The sequence below is a fragment of the Platichthys flesus genome, chromosome 20 (genome assembly GCF_949316205.1).
Source record: "Platichthys flesus chromosome 20, fPlaFle2.1, whole genome shotgun sequence".
NCBI lineage: Eukaryota > Metazoa > Chordata > Actinopteri > Pleuronectiformes > Pleuronectidae > Platichthys > Platichthys flesus.
This window is the reverse complement of record NC_084964.1, coordinates 2,052,584-2,073,798: the sequence shown is the minus strand read 5'-3', so window position 1 is coordinate 2,073,798 and position 21,215 is coordinate 2,052,584. Positions and strand designations below refer to the sequence as shown.

At 38.4% G+C, this 21,215-nt stretch overlaps 4 non-coding genes across 4 annotated transcripts; all 4 read right to left on the bottom strand.

Annotated features, from left to right (window-relative positions):
• Window positions 1-8,035: 8,035 nt before the first annotated feature.
• trnak-cuu (transfer RNA lysine (anticodon CUU)) lies at window positions 8,036-8,109 on the bottom strand. The gene has a single exon. It is a non-coding gene; the product is annotated as a tRNA-Lys (tRNA).
• A 390-nt stretch (window positions 8,110-8,499) lies between these two features.
• trnak-uuu (transfer RNA lysine (anticodon UUU)) lies at window positions 8,500-8,573 on the bottom strand. The gene has a single exon. It is a non-coding gene; the product is annotated as a tRNA-Lys (tRNA).
• A 7,411-nt stretch (window positions 8,574-15,984) lies between these two features.
• trnak-uuu (transfer RNA lysine (anticodon UUU)) lies at window positions 15,985-16,058 on the bottom strand. The gene has a single exon. It is a non-coding gene; the product is annotated as a tRNA-Lys (tRNA).
• Window positions 16,059-18,786: 2,728 nt separating this feature from the next.
• Window positions 18,787-18,860, bottom strand: trnak-uuu (transfer RNA lysine (anticodon UUU)). The gene has a single exon. It is a non-coding gene; the product is annotated as a tRNA-Lys (tRNA).
• Window positions 18,861-21,215: the final 2,355 nt, after the last annotated feature.

Sequence of the window (21,215 nt, the reverse complement as noted above, 5' to 3'; positions counted from 1 at the left end):
ATAATTTTCTGATCAGCCGTTGATGTTTGCTTGGTTTGTGTGAACACTATGGAATGTATTTTCTCTGAAGTATTCTTTAATAAGGAGTCTTTTAAGCTAAGACTTTCATCTGCATGCTGGTGCTCAATTCCTAAACTTAAAATCTCCGTAGCCCAACATGGGGCTCGAACCCACGACCCTGAGATTAAGAGTGTCATGCTCTACCGAACTGAGCTGGCTCTTCTTGCAAATAACTTCCCATCATAATAGAAATGTTAGAATGCAAGAAATATGTTTCATGAGAAGTAAAACCCTCTTGTATGAAAACAGGCGGTTTAGTTCCGTGAACAAAAACCGCCTGGACAATGTTGTCCAATTCTTTCGCAAGAAGATCAAACACACGCTTGTCATTGGTTAGGGATTCAATCTCTTGCAGTTTTCCATTCTAGTTTAGCTATATAATCTAGACAAATTGATGGGTTTAATATATATAATTTTCTGATCAGACGTTGATGTTTGCTTGGTGTGTGTGAACTCTATGGAATGTATTTGCTCTGAAGTATCCTTTAATAAGGAGTCTTTTAAGCTAAGACTTTGATCTGCATGCTGGTGCTCAATTCCGAATCTCAAAAGGTCCATAGCCCAACGTGGGGCTCGAACCCACGACCCTGAGATTAAGAGTCTCATACTCTACCGAACTGAGCTAGCCGGGCTTCTTCCTTATAACTTCCCATCACAATAGAAATGTTAGAATGCAAGAAATATGTTTCATGAGAAGTAAAACCCTTTACCTTTAATGTTTTCAGCACAAGTTCCGTGAACAAAAACACCCTGAACCATGTTGTCCAATTCTTTCGCAAGAAGATCAAACACACGCTTGTCATTGGTTTGGGATTCAATCTCTTGCAGTTTTCCATTCTAGTTTAGCTTTATAATCTAGACAAATTGATGGGTTTAATATATATATAATATTCTGATCAGCCGTTGATGTTTGCGAACTCTATGGAATGTATTTGCTCTGAAGTATCCTTTAATAAGGAGTCTTTTAAGATAGACTTTGATCTGCTTGCTGGTGCTCAATTCCTAACCTTAAAATCTCCATAGCCCAACGTGGGGCTCGAACCCACGACCCTGAGATTAAGAGTGTCATGCTCTACCGAACTGATCTGGCGCTTCTTCCAAATAACTTCCCATCATAATAGAAATGTTAGAATGCAAGAAATATGTTTCATGAGAAGTAAAACCCTCTTGTATGAAAACAACCTAGGTCTGAGATAATGATGAGATTACAGAATAAGTTTTACTTTTAAAGTTTTCAGCACAAGTTCCGTGAACAAAAACACCCTGAACCATGTTGTCCAATTCTTTCGCAAGAAGATCAAACCAACGCTTGTCATTGGTTAGGGATTCAATCTCTTGCAGTTTGTGTGTGAACTCTATGGAATGTATTTGCTCTGAAGTATCCTTTAATAAGGAGTCTTTTAAGCTAAGACTTTGATCTGCATGCTGGTGCTCAATTCCGAATCTCAAAAGGTCCATAGCCCAACGTGGGGCTCGAACCCACGACCCTGAGATTAAGAGTCTCATACTCTACCGAACTGAGCTAGCCGGGCTTCTTCCTTATAACTTCCCATCACAATAGAAATGTTAGAATGCAAGAAATATGTTTCATGAGAAGTAAAACCCTTTACCTTTAATGTTTTCAGCACAAGTTCCGTGAACAAAAACACCCTGAACCATGTTGTCCAATTCTTTCGCAAGAAGATCAAACACACGCTTGTCATTGGTTTGGGATTCAATCTCTTGCAGTTTTCCATTCTAGTTTAGCTTTATAATCTAGACAAATTGATGGGTTTAATATATATATAATATTCTGATCAGCCGTTGATGTTTGCGAACTCTATGGAATGTATTTGCTCTGAAGTATCCTTTAATAAGGAGTCTTTTAAGATAGACTTTGATCTGCTTGCTGGTGCTCAATTCCTAACCTTAAAATCTCCATAGCCCAACGTGGGGCTCGAACCCACGACCCTGAGATTAAGAGTGTCATGCTCTACCGAACTGATCTGGCGCTTCTTCCACATAACTTCCCATCATAATAGAAATGTTAGAATGCAAGAAATATGTTTCATGAGAAGTAAAACCCTCTTGTATGAAAACAACCTAGGTCTGAGATAATGATGAGATTACAGAATAAGTTTTACTTTTAAAGTTTTCAGCACAAGTTCCGTGAACAAAAACACCCTGAACCATGTTGTCCAATTCTTTCGCAAGAAGATCAAACCAACGCTTGTCATTGGTTAGGGATTCAATCTCTTGCAGTTTGTGTGTGAACTCTATGGAATGTATTTGCTCTGAAGTATCCTTTAATAAGGAGTCTTTTAAGCTAAGACTTTGATCTGCATGCTGGTGCTCAATTCCGAATCTCAAAAGGTCCATAGCCCAACGTGGGGCTCGAAGCCACGACCCTGAGATTAAGAGTCTCATACTCTACCGAACTGAGCTAGCCGGGCTTCTTCCTTATAACTTCCCATCACAATAGAAATGTTAGAATGCAAGAAATATGTTTCATGAGAAGTAAAACCCTTTACCTTTAATGTTTTCAGCACAAGTTCCGTGAACAAAAACACCCTGAACCATGTTGTCCAATTCTTTCGCAAGAAGATCAAACACACGCTTGTCATTGGTTTGGGATTCAATCTCTTGCAGTTTTCCATTCTAGTTTAGCTTTATAATCTAGACAAATTGATGGGTTTAATATATATATAATATTCTGATCAGCCGTTGATGTTTGCGAACTCTATGGAATGTATTTGCTCTGAAGTATCCTTTAATAAGGAGTCTTTTAAAATAGACTTTGATCTGCTTGCTGGTGCTCAATTCCTAACCTTAAAATCTCCATAGCCCAACGTGGGGCTCGAACCCACGACCCTGAGATTAAGAGTGTCATGCTCTACCGAACTGATCTGGCGCTTCTTCCAAATAACTTCCCATCATAATAGAAATGTTAGAATGCAAGAAATATGTTTCATGAGAAGTAAAACCCTCTTGTATGAAAACAACCTAGGTCTGAGATAATGATGAGATTACAGAATAAGTTTTACTTTTAAAGTTTTCAGCACAAGTTCCGTGAACAAAAACACCCTGAACCATGTTGTCCAATTCTTTCGCAAGAAGATCAAACCAACGCTTGTCATTGGTTAGGGATTCAATCTCTTGCAGTTTGTGTGTGAACTCTATGGAATGTATTTGCTCTGAAGTATCCTTTAATAAGGAGTCTTTTAAGCTAAGACTTTGATCTGCATGCTGGTGCTCAATTCCGAATCTCAAAAGATTCATAGCCCAACGTGGGGCTCGAACCCACGACCCTGAGATTAAGAGTCTCATGCTCTACCGAACTGAGCTAGCCGGACATCTTCCTTATGACTTCCAAACACAATAGAAATGTTAGAATGCAAGAAATATGTTTCATGAGAAGTAAAACCCTCTTGTATGAAAACAACCTAGGTCTGAGATAATGATCAGATTACAGAATACATTTTACCTTTAATGTTTTTGAGCACAAGTTCCATGAACAAAAACAACCTGAACCATGTTGTCCAATTATTTCGCAAGAAGATCAAACCAATGGTTGTCATTGGTTAGGGATTCAATCTCTTGCAGTTTTCCATTCTAGTTAAGCTAGATAATCTAGACAAATTGATGGGTTTAATATATATATAATATTCTGATCAGCCGTTGATGTTTGCGAACTCTATGGAATGTATTTGCTCTGAAGTATCCTTTAATAAGGAGTCTTTTAAGCTAAGACTTTGATCTGCATGCTGGTGCTCAATTCTGAATCTCAAAAGGTCCATAGCCCAACGTGGTGCTCGAACCCACGACCCTGAGATTAAGAGTCTCATGCTCTACCGAACTGAGCTAGCCGGACATCTTCCTTATAACTTCCCAACACAATAGAAATGTTAGAATGCAAGAAATATGTTTCATGAGAAGTAAAACCCTCTTGTATGAAAACAACCTAGGTCTGAGATAATGATCAGATTGGTTTGGGATTCAATCTCTTGCAGTTTTCCATTCTAGTTTAGCTTTATAATCTAGACAAATTGATGGGTTCAATATATATATAATATTCTGATCAGCCGTTGATGTTTGCGAACTCTATGGAATGTATTTGCTCTGAAGTATCCTTTAATAAGGAGTCCTTTAAGCTAAGACTTTGATCTGCATGCTGGTGCTCAATTCCGAATCTCAAAAGATTCATAGCCCAACGTGGGGCTCGAACCCACAACCCTGAGATTAAGAGTCTCATGCTCTACCGAACTGAGCTAGCCGGACATCTTCCTTATAACTTCCCAACACAATAGAAATGTTAGAATGCAAGAAATATGTTTCATGAGAAGTAAAACCCTCTTGTATGAAAACAACCTAGGTCTGAGATAATGATCAGATTACAGAATACATTTTACCTTTAATGTTTTTGAGCACAAATTCCATGAACAAAAACAACCTGAACCATGTTGTCCAATTATTTCGCAAGAAGATCAAACCAATGCTTGTCATTGGTTAGGGATTCAATCTCTTGCAGTTTTCCATTCTAGTTAAGCTAGATAATCTAGACAAATTGATGGGTTCAATATATATATAATTTTCTGATCAGCCGTTGATGTTTGCTTGGTTTGTGTGAACACTATGGAATGTATTTTCTCTGAAGTATTCTTTAATAAGGAGTCTTTTAAGCTAAGACTTTCATCTGCATGCTGGTGCTCAATTCCTAAACTTAAAATCTCCGTAGCCCAACATGGGGCTCGAACCCACGACCCTGAGATTAAGAGTGTCATGCTCTACCGAACTGAGCTGGCTCTTCTTGCAAATAACTTCCCATCATAATAGAAATGTTAGAATGCAAGAAATATGTTTCATGAGAAGTAAAACCCTCTTGTATGAAAACAGGCGGTTTAGTTCCGTGAACAAAAACCGCCTGGACAATGTTGTCCAATTCTTTCGCAAGAAGATCAAACACACGCTTGTCATTGGTTAGGGATTCAATCTCTTGCAGTTTTCCATTCTAGTTTAGCTATATAATCTAGACAAATTGATGGGTTTAATATATATAATTTTCTGATCAGACGTTGATGTTTGCTTGGTGTGTGTGAACTCTATGGAATGTATTTGCTCTGAAGTATCCTTTAATAAGGAGTCTTTTAAGCTAAGACTTTGATCTGCATGCTGGTGCTCAATTCCGAATCTCAAAAGGTCCATAGCCCAACGTGGGGCTCGAACCCACGACCCTGAGATTAAGAGTCTCATACTCTACCGAACTGAGCTAGCCGGGCTTCTTCCTTATAACTTCCCATCACAATAGAAATGTTAGAATGCAAGAAATATGTTTCATGAGAAGTAAAACCCTTTACCTTTAATGTTTTCAGCACAAGTTCCGTGAACAAAAACACCCTGAACCATGTTGTCCAATTCTTTCGCAAGAAGATCAAACACACGCTTGTCATTGGTTTGGGATTCAATCTCTTGCAGTTTTCCATTCTAGTTTAGCTTTATAATCTAGACAAATTGATGGGTTTAATATATATATAATATTCTGATCAGCCGTTGATGTTTGCGAACTCTATGGAATGTATTTGCTCTGAAGTATCCTTTAATAAGGAGTCTTTTAAGATAGACTTTGATCTGCTTGCTGGTGCTCAATTCCTAACCTTAAAATCTCCATAGCCCAACGTGGGGCTCGAACCCACGACCCTGAGATTAAGAGTGTCATGCTCTACCGAACTGATCTGGCGCTTCTTCCAAATAACTTCCCATCATAATAGAAATGTTAGAATGCAAGAAATATGTTTCATGAGAAGTAAAACCCTCTTGTATGAAAACAACCTAGGTCTGAGATAATGATGAGATTACAGAATAAGTTTTACTTTTAAAGTTTTCAGCACAAGTTCCGTGAACAAAAACACCCTGAACCATGTTGTCCAATTCTTTCGCAAGAAGATCAAACCAACGCTTGTCATTGGTTAGGGATTCAATCTCTTGCAGTTTGTGTGTGAACTCTATGGAATGTATTTGCTCTGAAGTATCCTTTAATAAGGAGTCTTTTAAGCTAAGACTTTCATCTGCATGCTGGTGCTCAATTCCTAACCTTAAAATCTCCATAGCGCAACGTGGGGCTCGAACCCACGACCCTGAGATTAAGAGTGTCACGCTCTACCGAACTGATCTGGCGCTTCTTCCAAATAACTTCCCATCATAATAGAAATGTTAGAATGCAAGAAATATGTTTCATGGGAAGTAAAACCCTCTTGTATGAAAACAACCTAGGTCTGAGATAATGATGAGATTACAGAATAAGTTTTACTTTTAAAGTTTTCAGCACAAGTTCCGTGAACAAAAACACCCTGAACCATGTTGTCCAATTCTTTCGCAAGAAGATCAAACCAACGCTTGTCATTGGTTAGGGATTCAATCTCTTGCAGTTTGTGTGTGAACTCTATGGAATGTATTTGCTCTGAAGTATCCTTTAATAAGGAGTCTTTTAAGATAAGACTTTGATCTGCATGCTGGTGCTCAATTCCGAATCTCAAAAGGTCCATAGCCCAACGTGGGGCTCGAACCCACTACGCTGAGATTAAGAGTCTCATGCTCTACCGAACTGAGCTAGCCGGGCTTCTTCCTTGTAACTTCCCATCACAATAGAAATGTTAGAATGCAAGAAATATGTTTCATGAGAAGTAAAACCCTTTACCTTTAATGTTTTCAGCACAAGTTCCGTGAACAAAAACACCATGAACCATGTTGTCCAATTCTTTCGCAAGAAGATCAAACACACGCTTGTCATTGGTTTGGGATTCAATCTCTTGCAGTTTTCCATTCTAGTTTAGCTATATAATCTAGACAAATTGATGGGTTTAATATATATATAATATTCGGATCAGCCGTTGATGTTTGCGAACTCTATGGAATGTATTTGCTCTGAAGTATCCTTTAATAAGGAGTCTTTTAAGATAGACTTTGATCTGCATGCTGGTGCTCAATTCCTAACCTTAAAATCTCCATAGCCCAACGTGGGGCTCGAACCCATGACCCTGAGATTAAGAGTGTCATACTCTACCGAACTGATCTGGCGCTTCTTCCAAATAACTTCCCATCACAATAGAAATGTTAGAATGCAAGAAATATGTTTCATGACAAGTAATACCCTCTTGTATGAAAACAACCTAGGTCTGAGATAATGATCAGATTACAGAATAAGTTTTACCTTTAATGTTTTCAGCACAAGTTCCGTGAACAAAAACACCCTGAACCATGTTGTCCAATTCTTTCGCAAGAAGACCAAACCAACGCTTGTCATTGGTTAGGGATTCAATCTCTTGCAGTTTTCCATTCTAGTTAAGCTAGATAATCTAGACAAATTGATGGGTTCAGTATATATATAATTTTCTGATCAGACATTGATGTTTGCTTGGTGTGTGTGAACTCTATGGAATGTATTTGCTCTGAAGTATCCTTTAATAAGGAGTCTTTTAAGCTAAGACTTTCATCTGCATGCTGGTGCTCAATTCCTAACCTTAAAATCTCCATAGGCCAACGTGGGGCTCGAACCCACGACCCTGAGATTAAGAGTGTCATGCTCTACCGAACTGATCTGGCGCTTCTTCCAAATAACTTCCCATCACAATAGAAATGTTAGAATGCAAGAAATATGTTTCATGAGAAGTAAAACCCTCTTGTATGAAAACAGGCGGTTTAGTTCCGTGAACAAAAACCGCCTGGACAATGTTGTCCAATTCTTTCGCAAGAAGATCAAACACACGCTTGTCATTGGTTAGGGATTCAATCTCTTGCAGTTTTCCATTCTAGTTTAGCTATATAATCTAGACAAATTGATGGGTTTAATATATATAATTTTCTGATCAGACGTTGATGTTTGCTTGGTGTGTGTGAACTCTATGGAATGTATTTGCTCTGAAGTATCCTTTAATAAGGAGTCTTTTAAGATAAGACTTTGATCTGCATGCTGGTGCTCAATTCCGAATCTCAAAAGGTCCATAGCCCAACGTGGGGCTCGAACCCACGACCCTGAGATTAAGAGTCTCATGCTCTACCGAACTGAGCTAGCCGGGCTTCTTCCTTATAACTTCCCATCACAATAGAAATGTTAGAATGCAAGAAATATGTTTCATGAGAAGTAAAACCCTTTACCTTTAATGTTTTCAGCACAAGTTCCGTGAACAAAAACACCCTGAACCATGTTGTCCAATTCTTTCGCAAAAAGATCAAACACACGCTTGTCATTGGTTTGGGATTCAATCTCTTGCAGTTTTCCATTCTAGTTTAGCTTTATAATCTAGACAAATTGATGGGTTTAATATATATATAATATTCTGATCAGCCGTTGATGTTTGCGAACTCTATGGAATGTATTTGCTCTGAAGTATCCTTTAATAAGGAGTCCTTTAAGCTAAGACTTTGATCTGCATGCTGGTGCTCAATTCCGAATCTCAAAAGCTTCATAGCCCAACGTGGGGCTCGAACCCACAACCCTGAGATTAAAAGTCTCATGCTCTACCGAACTGAGCTAGCCGAACATCTTCCTTATAACTTCCCAACACAATAGAAATGTTAGAATGCAGGAAATATGTTTCATGAGAAGTAAAACCCTCTTGTATGAAAACAACCTAGGTCTGAGATAATGATCAGATTACAGAATACATTTTACCTTTAATGTTTTTGAGCACAAGTTCCATGAACAAAAACAACCTGAACCATGTTGTCCAATTATTTCGCAAGAAGATCAAACCAATGCTTGTCATTGGTTAGGGATTCAATCTCTTGCAGTTTTCCATTCTAGTTAAGCTAGATAATCTAGACAAATTGATGGGTTCAATATATATATAATTTTCTGATCAGCCGTTGATGTTTGCTTGGTGTGTGTGAACACTATGGAATGTATTTTCTCTGAAGTATTCTTTAATAAGGAGTCTTTTAAGCTAAGACTTTCATCTGCATGCTGGTGCTCAATTCCTAACCTTAAAATCTCCGTAGCCCAACATGGGGCTCAAACCCACGACCCTGAGATTAAGAGTGTCATGCTCTACCGAACTGAGCTGGCTCTTCTTCCAAATAGCTTCCCATCATAATAGAAATGTTAGAATGCAAGAAATATGTTTCATGAGAAGTAAAACCCTTTACCTTTAATGTTTTCAGCACAAGTTCCGTGAACAAAACACCCTAAACCATGTTGTCCAATTCTTTCGCAAGAAGATCAAACACACGCTTGTCATTGGTTAGGGATTCAATCTCTTGCAGTTTTCCATTCTAGTTTAGCTATATAATCTAGACAAATTAATGGGTTTAATATATATAATTTTCTGATCAGACGTTGATGTTTGCTTGGTGTGTGTGAACTCTATGGAATGTATTTGCTCTGAAGTATCCTTTAATAAGGAGTCTTTTAAGCTAAGACTTTGATCTGCATGCTGGTGCTCAATTCCGAATCTCAAAAGGTCCATAGCCCAACGTGGGGCTCGAACCCACGACCCTGAGATTAAGAGTCTCATGCTCTACCAAACTGACCTAGCCGGGCTTCTTCCTTATAACTTCCCATCACAATAGAAATGTTAGAATGCAAGAAATATGTTTCATGAGAAGTAAAACCCTTTACCTTTAATGTTTTCAGCACAAGTTCCGTGAACAAAAACACCCTGAACCATGTTGTCCAATTCTTTCGCAAGAAGATCAAACACACGCTTGTCATTGGTTTGGGATTCAATCTCTTGCAGTTTTCCATTCTAGTTTAGCTTTATAATCTAGACAAATGGATGGGTTTAATATATATATAATATTCTGATCAGCCGTTGATGTTTGCGAACTCTATGGAATGTATTTGCTCTGAAGTATCCTTTAATAAGGAGTCCTTTAAGCTAAGACTTTGATCTGCATGCTGGTGCTCAATTCCGAATCTCAAAAGCTTCATAGCCCAACGTGGTGCTCGAACCCACGACCCTGAGATTAAGAGTCTCATGCTCTACCGAACTGAGCTAGCCGGACATCTTCCTTATAACTTCCCAACACAATAGAAATGTTAGAATGCAAGAAATATGTTTCATGAGAAGTAAAACCCTCTTGTATGAAAACAACCTAGGTCTGAGATAATGATCAGATTGGTTTGGGATTCAATCTCTTGCAGTTTTCCATTCTAGTTTAGCTTTATAATCTAGACAAATTGATGGGTTCAATATATATATAATATTCTGATCAGCCGTTGATGTTTGCGAACTCTATGGAATGTATTTGCTCTGAAGTATCCTTTAATAAGGAGTCCTTTAAGCTAAGACTTTGATCTGCATGCTGGTGCTCAATTCCGAATCTCAAAAGATTCATAGCCCAACGTGGGGCTCGAACCCACAATCCTGAGATTAAGAGTCTCATGCTCTACCGAACTGAGCCAGCCGGACATCTTCCTTATAACTTCCCAACACAATAGAAATGTTAGAATGCAAGAAATATGTTTCATGAGAAGTAAAACCCTCTTGTATGAAAACAACCTAGGTCTGAGATAATGATCAGATTACAGAATACATTTTACCTTTAATGTTTTTGAGCACAAATTCCATGAACAAAAACAACCTGAACCATGTTGTCCAATTATTTCGCAAGAAGATCAAACCAATGCTTGTCATTGGTTAGGGATTCAATCTCTTGCAGTTTTCCATTCTAGTTAAGCTAGATAATCTAGACAAATTGATGGGTTCAATATATATATAATTTTCTGATCAGCCGTTGATGTTTGCTTGGTTTGTGTGAACACTATGGAATGTATTTTCTCTGAAGTATTCTTTAATAAGGAGTCTTTTAAGCTAAGACTTTCATCTGCATGCTGGTGCTCAATTCCTAAACTTAAAATCTCCGTAGCCCAACATGGGGCTCGAACCCACGACCCTGAGATTAAGAGTGTCATGCTCTACCGAACTGAGCTGGCTCTTCTTGCAAATAACTTCCCATCATAATAGAAATGTTAGAATGCAAGAAATATGTTTCATGAGAAGTAAAACCCTCTTGTATGAAAACAGGCGGTTTAGTTCCGTGAACAAAAACCGCCTGGACAATGTTGTCCAATTCTTTCGCAAGAAGATCAAACACACGCTTGTCATTGGTTAGGGATTCAATCTCTTGCAGTTTTCCATTCTAGTTTAGCTATATAATCTAGACAAATTGATGGGTTTAATATATATAATTTTCTGATCAGACGTTGATGTTTGCTTGGTGTGTGTGAACTCTATGGAATGTATTTGCTCTGAAGTATCCTTTAATAAGGAGTCTTTTAAGCTAAGACTTTGATCTGCATGCTGGTGCTCAATTCCGAATCTCAAAAGGTCCATAGCCCAACGTGGGGCTCGAACCCACGACCCTGAGATTAAGAGTCTCATACTCTACCGAACTGAGCTAGCCGGGCTTCTTCCTTATAACTTCCCATCACAATAGAAATGTTAGAATGCAAGAAATATGTTTCATGAGAAGTAAAACCCTTTACCTTTAATGTTTTCAGCACAAGTTCCGTGAACAAAAACACCCTGAACCATGTTGTCCAATTCTTTCGCAAGAAGATCAAACACACGCTTGTCATTGGTTTGGGATTCAATCTCTTGCAGTTTTCCATTCTAGTTTAGCTTTATAATCTAGACAAATTGATGGGTTTAATATATATATAATATTCTGATCAGCCGTTGATGTTTGCGAACTCTATGGAATGTATTTGCTCTGAAGTATCCTTTAATAAGGAGTCTTTTAAGATAGACTTTGATCTGCTTGCTGGTGCTCAATTCCTAACCTTAAAATCTCCATAGCCCAACGTGGGGCTCGAACCCACGACCCTGAGATTAAGAGTGTCATGCTCTACCGAACTGATCTGGCGCTTCTTCCAAATAACTTCCCATCATAATAGAAATGTTAGAATGCAAGAAATATGTTTCATGAGAAGTAAAACCCTCTTGTATGAAAACAACCTAGGTCTGAGATAATGATGAGATTACAGAATAAGTTTTACTTTTAAAGTTTTCAGCACAAGTTCCGTGAACAAAAACACCCTGAACCATGTTGTCCAATTCTTTCGCAAGAAGATCAAACCAACGCTTGTCATTGGTTAGGGATTCAATCTCTTGCAGTTTGTGTGTGAACTCTATGGAATGTATTTGCTCTGAAGTATCCTTTAATAAGGAGTCTTTTAAGCTAAGACTTTGATCTGCATGCTGGTGCTCAATTCCGAATCTCAAAAGGTCCATAGCCCAACGTGGGGCTCGAACCCACGACCCTGAGATTAAGAGTCTCATACTCTACCGAACTGAGCTAGCCGGGCTTCTTCCTTATAACTTCCCATCACAATAGAAATGTTAGAATGCAAGAAATATGTTTCATGAGAAGTAAAACCCTTTACCTTTAATGTTTTCAGCACAAGTTCCGTGAACAAAAACACCCTGAACCATGTTGTCCAATTCTTTCGCAAGAAGATCAAACACACGCTTGTCATTGGTTTGGGATTCAATCTCTTGCAGTTTTCCATTCTAGTTTAGCTTTATAATCTAGACAAATTGATGGGTTTAATATATATATAATATTCTGATCAGCCGTTGATGTTTGCGAACTCTATGGAATGTATTTGCTCTGAAGTATCCTTTAATAAGGAGTCTTTTAAGATAGACTTTGATCTGCTTGCTGGTGCTCAATTCCTAACCTTAAAATCTCCATAGCCCAACGTGGGGCTCGAACCCACGACCCTGAGATTAAGAGTGTCATGCTCTACCGAACTGATCTGGCGCTTCTTCCACATAACTTCCCATCATAATAGAAATGTTAGAATGCAAGAAATATGTTTCATGAGAAGTAAAACCCTCTTGTATGAAAACAACCTAGGTCTGAGATAATGATGAGATTACAGAATAAGTTTTACTTTTAAAGTTTTCAGCACAAGTTCCGTGAACAAAAACACCCTGAACCATGTTGTCCAATTCTTTCGCAAGAAGATCAAACCAACGCTTGTCATTGGTTAGGGATTCAATCTCTTGCAGTTTGTGTGTGAACTCTATGGAATGTATTTGCTCTGAAGTATCCTTTAATAAGGAGTCTTTTAAGCTAAGACTTTGATCTGCATGCTGGTGCTCAATTCCGAATCTCAAAAGGTCCATAGCCCAACGTGGGGCTCGAAGCCACGACCCTGAGATTAAGAGTCTCATACTCTACCGAACTGAGCTAGCCGGGCTTCTTCCTTATAACTTCCCATCACAATAGAAATGTTAGAATGCAAGAAATATGTTTCATGAGAAGTAAAACCCTTTACCTTTAATGTTTTCAGCACAAGTTCCGTGAACAAAAACACCCTGAACCATGTTGTCCAATTCTTTCGCAAGAAGATCAAACACACGCTTGTCATTGGTTTGGGATTCAATCTCTTGCAGTTTTCCATTCTAGTTTAGCTTTATAATCTAGACAAATTGATGGGTTTAATATATATATAATATTCTGATCAGCCGTTGATGTTTGCGAACTCTATGGAATGTATTTGCTCTGAAGTATCCTTTAATAAGGAGTCTTTTAAAATAGACTTTGATCTGCTTGCTGGTGCTCAATTCCTAACCTTAAAATCTCCATAGCCCAACGTGGGGCTCGAACCCACGACCCTGAGATTAAGAGTGTCATGCTCTACCGAACTGATCTGGCGCTTCTTCCAAATAACTTCCCATCATAATAGAAATGTTAGAATGCAAGAAATATGTTTCATGAGAAGTAAAACCCTCTTGTATGAAAACAACCTAGGTCTGAGATAATGATGAGATTACAGAATAAGTTTTACTTTTAAAGTTTTCAGCACAAGTTCCGTGAACAAAAACACCCTGAACCATGTTGTCCAATTCTTTCGCAAGAAGATCAAACCAACGCTTGTCATTGGTTAGGGATTCAATCTCTTGCAGTTTGTGTGTGAACTCTATGGAATGTATTTGCTCTGAAGTATCCTTTAATAAGGAGTCTTTTAAGCTAAGACTTTGATCTGCATGCTGGTGCTCAATTCCGAATCTCAAAAGATTCATAGCCCAACGTGGGGCTCGAACCCACGACCCTGAGATTAAGAGTCTCATGCTCTACCGAACTGAGCTAGCCGGACATCTTCCTTATGACTTCCAAACACAATAGAAATGTTAGAATGCAAGAAATATGTTTCATGAGAAGTAAAACCCTCTTGTATGAAAACAACCTAGGTCTGAGATAATGATCAGATTACAGAATACATTTTACCTTTAATGTTTTTGAGCACAAGTTCCATGAACAAAAACAACCTGAACCATGTTGTCCAATTATTTCGCAAGAAGATCAAACCAATGGTTGTCATTGGTTAGGGATTCAATCTCTTGCAGTTTTCCATTCTAGTTAAGCTAGATAATCTAGACAAATTGATGGGTTTAATATATATATAATATTCTGATCAGCCGTTGATGTTTGCGAACTCTATGGAATGTATTTGCTCTGAAGTATCCTTTAATAAGGAGTCTTTTAAGCTAAGACTTTGATCTGCATGCTGGTGCTCAATTCTGAATCTCAAAAGGTCCATAGCCCAACGTGGTGCTCGAACCCACGACCCTGAGATTAAGAGTCTCATGCTCTACCGAACTGAGCTAGCCGGACATCTTCCTTATAACTTCCCAACACAATAGAAATGTTAGAATGCAAGAAATATGTTTCATGAGAAGTAAAACCCTCTTGTATGAAAACAACCTAGGTCTGAGATAATGATCAGATTGGTTTGGGATTCAATCTCTTGCAGTTTTCCATTCTAGTTTAGCTTTATAATCTAGACAAATTGATGGGTTCAATATATATATAATATTCTGATCAGCCGTTGATGTTTGCGAACTCTATGGAATGTATTTGCTCTGAAGTATCCTTTAATAAGGAGTCCTTTAAGCTAAGACTTTGATCTGCATGCTGGTGCTCAATTCCGAATCTCAAAAGATTCATAGCCCAACGTGGGGCTCGAACCCACAACCCTGAGATTAAGAGTCTCATGCTCTACCGAACTGAGCTAGCCGGACATCTTCCTTATAACTTCCCAACACAATAGAAATGTTAGAATGCAAGAAATATGTTTCATGAGAAGTAAAACCCTCTTGTATGAAAACAACCTAGGTCTGAGATAATGATCAGATTACAGAATACATTTTACCTTTAATGTTTTTGAGCACAAATTCCATGAACAAAAACAACCTGAACCATGTTGTCCAATTATTTCGCAAGAAGATCAAACCAATGCTTGTCATTGGTTAGGGATTCAATCTCTTGCAGTTTTCCATTCTAGTTAAGCTAGATAATCTAGACAAATTGATGGGTTCAATATATATATAATTTTCTGATCAGCCGTTGATGTTTGCTTGGTTTGTGTGAACACTATGGAATGTATTTTCTCTGAAGTATTCTTTAATAAGGAGTCTTTTAAGCTAAGACTTTCATCTGCATGCTGGTGCTCAATTCCTAAACTTAAAATCTCCGTAGCCCAACATGGGGCTCGAACCCACGACCCTGAGATTAAGAGTCTCATGCTCTACCGAACTGAGCTAGCCGGGCTTCTTCCTTATAACTTCCCATCACAATAGAAATGTTAGAATGCAAGAAATATGTTTCATGAGAAGTAAAACCCTTTACCTTTAATGTTTTCAGCACAAGTTCCGTGAACAAAAACACCCTGAACCATGTTGTCCAATTCTTTCGCAAAAAGATCAAACACACGCTTGTCATTGGTTTGGGATTCAATCTCTTGCAGTTTTCCATTCTAGTTTAGCTTTATAATCTAGACAAATTGATGGGTTTAATATATATATAATATTCTGATCAGCCGTTGATGTTTGCGAACTCTATGGAATGTATTTGCTCTGAAGTATCCTTTAATAAGGAGTCCTTTAAGCTAAGACTTTGATCTGCATGCTGGTGCTCAATTCCGAATCTCAAAAGCTTCATAGCCCAACGTGGGGCTCGAACCCACAACCCTGAGATTAAAAGTCTCATGCTCTACCGAACTGAGCTAGCCGAACATCTTCCTTATAACTTCCCAACACAATAGAAATGTTAGAATGCAGGAAATATGTTTCATGAGAAGTAAAACCCTCTTGTATGAAAACAACCTAGGTCTGAGATAATGATCAGATTACAGAATACATTTTACCTTTAATGTTTTTGAGCACAAGTTCCATGAACAAAAACAACCTGAACCATGTTGTCCAATTATTTCGCAAGAAGATCAAACCAATGCTTGTCATTGGTTAGGGATTCAATCTCTTGCAGTTTTCCATTCTAGTTAAGCTAGATAATCTAGACAAATTGATGGGTTCAATATATATATAATTTTCTGATCAGCCGTTGATGTTTGCTTGGTGTGTGTGAACACTTTGGAATGTATTTTCTCTGAAGTATTCTTTAATAAGGAGTCTTTTAAGCTAAGACTTTCATCTGCATGCTGGTGCTCAATTCCTAACCTTAAAATCTCCGTAGCCCAACATGGGGCTCGAACCCACGACCCTGAGATTAAGAGTGTCATGCTCTACCGAACTGAGCTGGCTCTTCTTCCAAATAGCTTCCCATCATAATAGAAATGTTAGAATGCAAGAAATATGTTTCATGAGAAGTAAAACCCTTTACCTTTAATGTTTTCAGCACAAGTTCCGTGAACAAAACACCCTAAACCATGTTGTCCAATTCTTTCGCAAGAAGATCAAACACACGCTTGTCATTGGTTAGGGATTCAATCTCTTGCAGTTTTCCATTCTAGTTTAGCTATATAATCTAGACAAATTGATGGGTTTAATATATATAATTTTCTGATCAGACGTTGATGTTTGCTTGGTGTGTGTGAACTCTATGGAATGTATTTGCTCTGAAGTATCCTTTAATAAGGAGTCTTTTAAGCTAAGACTTTGATCTGCATGCTGGTGCTCAATTCCGAATCTCAAAAGGTCCATAGCCCAACGTGGGGCTCGAACCCACGACCCTGAGATTAAGAGTCTCATACTCTACCGAACTGAGCTAGCCGGGCTTCTTCCTTATAACTTCCCATCACAATAGAAATGTTAGAATGCAAGAAATATGTTTCATGAGAAGTAAAACCCTCTTGTATGAAAACAACCTAGGTCTGAGATAATGATGAGATTACAGAATAAGTTTTACTTTTAAAGTTTTCAGCACAAGTTCCGTGAACAAAAACACCCTGAACCATGTTGTCCAATTCTTTCGCAAGAAGATCAAACCAACGCTTGTCATTGGTTAGGGATTCAATCTCTTGCAGTTTGTGTGTGAACTCTATGGAATGTATTTGCTCTGAAGTATCCTTTAATAAGGAGTCTTTTAAGCTAAGACTTTGATCTGCATGCTGGTGCTCAATTCCGAATCTCAAAAGGTCCATAGCCCAACGTGGGGCTCGAAGCCACGACCCTGAGATTAAGAGTCTCATACTCTACCGAACTGAGCTAGCCGGGCTTCTTCCTTATAACTTCCCATCACAATAGAAATGTTAGAATGCAAGAAATATGTTTCATGAGAAGTAAAACCCTTTACCTTTAATGTTTTCAGCACAAGTTCCGTGAACAAAAACACCCTGAACCATGTTGTCCAATTCTTTCGCAAGAAGATCAAACACACGCTTGTCATTGGTTTGGGATTCAATCTCTTGCAGTTTTCCATTCTAGTTTAGCTTTATAATCTAGACAAATTGATGGGTTTAATATATATATAATATTCTGATCAGCCGTTGATGTTTGCGAACTCTATGGAATGTATTTGCTCTGAAGTATCCTTTAATAAGGAGTCTTTTAAGATAGACTTTGATCTGCTTGCTGGTGCTCAATTCCTAACCTTAAAATCTCCATAGCCCAACGTGGGGCTCGAACCCACGACCCTGAGATTAAGAGTGTCATGCTCTACCGAACTGATCTGGCGCTTCTTCCAAATAACTTCCCATCATAATAGAAATGTTAGAATGCAAGAAATATGTTTCATGAGAAGTAAAACCCTCTTGTATGAAAACAACCTAGGTCTGAGATAATGATGAGATTACAGAATAAGTTTTACTTTTAAAGTTTTCAGCACAAGTTCCGTGAACAAAAACACCCTGAACCATGTTGTCCAATTCTTTCGCAAGAAGATCAAACCAACGCTTGTCATTGGTTAGGGATTCAATCTCTTGCAGTTTGTGTGTGAACTCTATGGAATGTATTTGCTCTGAAGTATCCTTTAATAAGGAGTCTTTTAAGATAAGACTTTGATCTGCATGCTGGTGCTCAATTCCGAATCTCAAAAGGTCCATAGCCCAACGTGGGGCTCGAACCCACTACGCTGAGATTAAGAGTCTCATGCTCTACCGAACTGAGCTAGCCGGGCTTCTTCCTTGTAACTTCCCATCACAATAGAAATGTTAGAATGCAAGAAATATGTTTCATGAGAAGTAAAACCCTTTACCTTTAATGTTTTCAGCACAAGTTCCGTGAACAAAAACACCCTGAACCATGTTGTCCAATTCTTTCGCAAAAAGATCAAACACACGCTTGTCATTGGTTTGGGATTCAATCTCTTGCAGTTTTCCATTCTAGTTTAGCTTTATAATCTAGACAAATTGATGGGTTTAATATATATATAATATTCTGATCAGCCGTTGATGTTTGCGAACTCTATGGAATGTATTTGCTCTGAAGTATCCTTTAATAAGGAGTCCTTTAAGCTAAGACTTTGATCTGCATGCTGGTGCTCAATTCCGAATCTCAAAAGCTTCATAGCCCAACGTGGGGCTCGAACCCACAACCCTGAGATTAAAAGTCTCATGCTCTACCGAACTGAGCTAGCCGAACATCTTCCTTATAACTTCCCAACACAATAGAAATGTTAGAATGCAGGAAATATGTTTCATGAGAAGTAAAACCCTCTTGTATGAAAACAACCTAGGTCTGAGATAATGATCAGATTACAGAATACATTTTACCTTTAATGTTTTTGAGCACAAGTTCCATGAACAAAAACAACCTGAACCATGTTGTCCAATTATTTCGCAAGAAGATCAAACCAATGCTTGTCATTGGTTAGGGATTCAATCTCTTGCAGTTTTCCATTCTAGTTAAGCTAGATAATCTAGACAAATTGATGGGTTCAATATATATATAATTTTCTGATCAGCCGTTGATGTTTGCTTGGTGTGTGTGAACACTTTGGAATGTATTTTCTCTGAAGTATTCTTTAATAAGGAGTCTTTTAAGCTAAGACTTTCATCTGCATGCTGGTGCTCAATTCCTAACCTTAAAATCTCCGTAGCCCAACATGGGGCTCGAACCCACGACCCTGAGATTAAGAGTGTCATGCTCTACCGAACTGAGCTGGCTCTTCTTCCAAATAGCTTCCCATCATAATAGAAATGTTAGAATGCAAGAAATATGTTTCATGAGAAGTAAAACCCTTTACCTTTAATGTTTTCAGCACAAGTTCCGTGAACAAAACACCCTAAACCATGTTGTCCAATTCTTTCGCAAGAAGATCAAACACACGCTTGTCATTGGTTAGGGATTCAATCTCTTGCAGTTTTCCATTCTAGTTTAGCTATATAATCTAGACAAATTGATGGGTTTAATATATATAATTTTCTGATCAGACGTTGATGTTTGCTTGGTGTGTGTGAACTCTATGGAATGTATTTGCTCTGAAGTATCCTTTAATAAGGAGTCTTTTAAGCTAAGACTTTGATCTGCATGCTGGTGCTCAATTCCGAATCTCAAAAGGTCCATAGCCCAACGTGGGGCTCGAACCCACGACCCTGAGATTAAGAGTCTCATACTCTACCGAACTGAGCTAGCCGGGCTTCTTCCTTATAACTTCCCATCACAATAGAAATGTTAGAATGCAAGAAATATGTTTCATGAGAAGTAAAACCCTCTTGTATGAAAACAACCTAGGTCTGAGATAATGATGAGATTACAGAATAAGTTTTACTTTTAAAGTTTTCAGCACAAGTTCCGTGAACAAAAACACCCTGAACCATGTTGTCCAATTCTTTCGCAAGAAGATCAAACCAACGCTTGTCATTGGTTAGGGATTCAATCTCTTGCAGTTTGTGTGTGAACTCTATGGAATGTATTTGCTCTGAAGTATCCTTTAATAAGGAGTCTTTTAAGCTAAGACTTTGATCTGCATGCTGGTGCTCAATTCCGAATCTCAAAAGGTCCATAGCCCAACGTGGGGCTCGAAGCCACGACCCTGAGATTAAGAGTCTCATACTCTACCGAACTGAGCTAGCCGGGCTTCTTCCTTATAACTTCCCATCACAATAGAAATGTTAGAATGCAAGAAATATGTTTCATGAGAAGTAAAACCCTTTACCTTTAATGTTTTCAGCACAAGTTCCGTGAACAAAAACACCCTGAACCATGTTGTCCAATTCTTTCGCAAGAAGATCAAACACACGCTTGTCATTGGTTTGGGATTCAATCTCTTGCAGTTTTCCATTCTAGTTTAGCTTTATAATCTAGACAAATTGATGGGTTTAATATATATATAATATTCTGATCAGCCGTTGATGTTTGCGAACTCTATGGAATGTATTTGCTCTGAAGTATCCTTTAATAAGGAGTCTTTTAAGATAGACTTTGATCTGCTTGCTGGTGCTCAATTCCTAACCTTAAAATCTCCATAGCCCAACGTGGGGCTCGAACCCACGACCCTGAGATTAAGAGTGTCATGCTCTACCGAACTGATCTGGCGCTTCTTCCAAATAACTTCCCATCATAATAGAAATGTTAGAATGCAAGAAATATGTTTCATGAGAAGTAAAACCCTCTTGTATGAAAACAACCTAGGTCTGAGATAATGATGAGATTACAGAATAAGTTTTACTTTTAAAGTTTTCAGCACAAGTTCCGTGAACAAAAACACCCTGAACCATGTTGTCCAATTCTTTCGCAAGAAGATCAAACCAACGCTTGTCATTGGTTAGGGATTCAATCTCTTGCAGTTTGTGTGTGAACTCTATGGAATGTATTTGCTCTGAAGTATCCTTTAATAAGGAGTCTTTTAAGCTAAGACTTTGATCTGCATGCTGGTGCTCAATTCCGAATCTCAAAAGATTCATAGCCCAACGTGGGGCTCGAACCCACGACCCTGAGATTAAGAGTCTCATGCTCTACCGAACTGAGCTAGCCGGACATCTTCCTTATGACTTC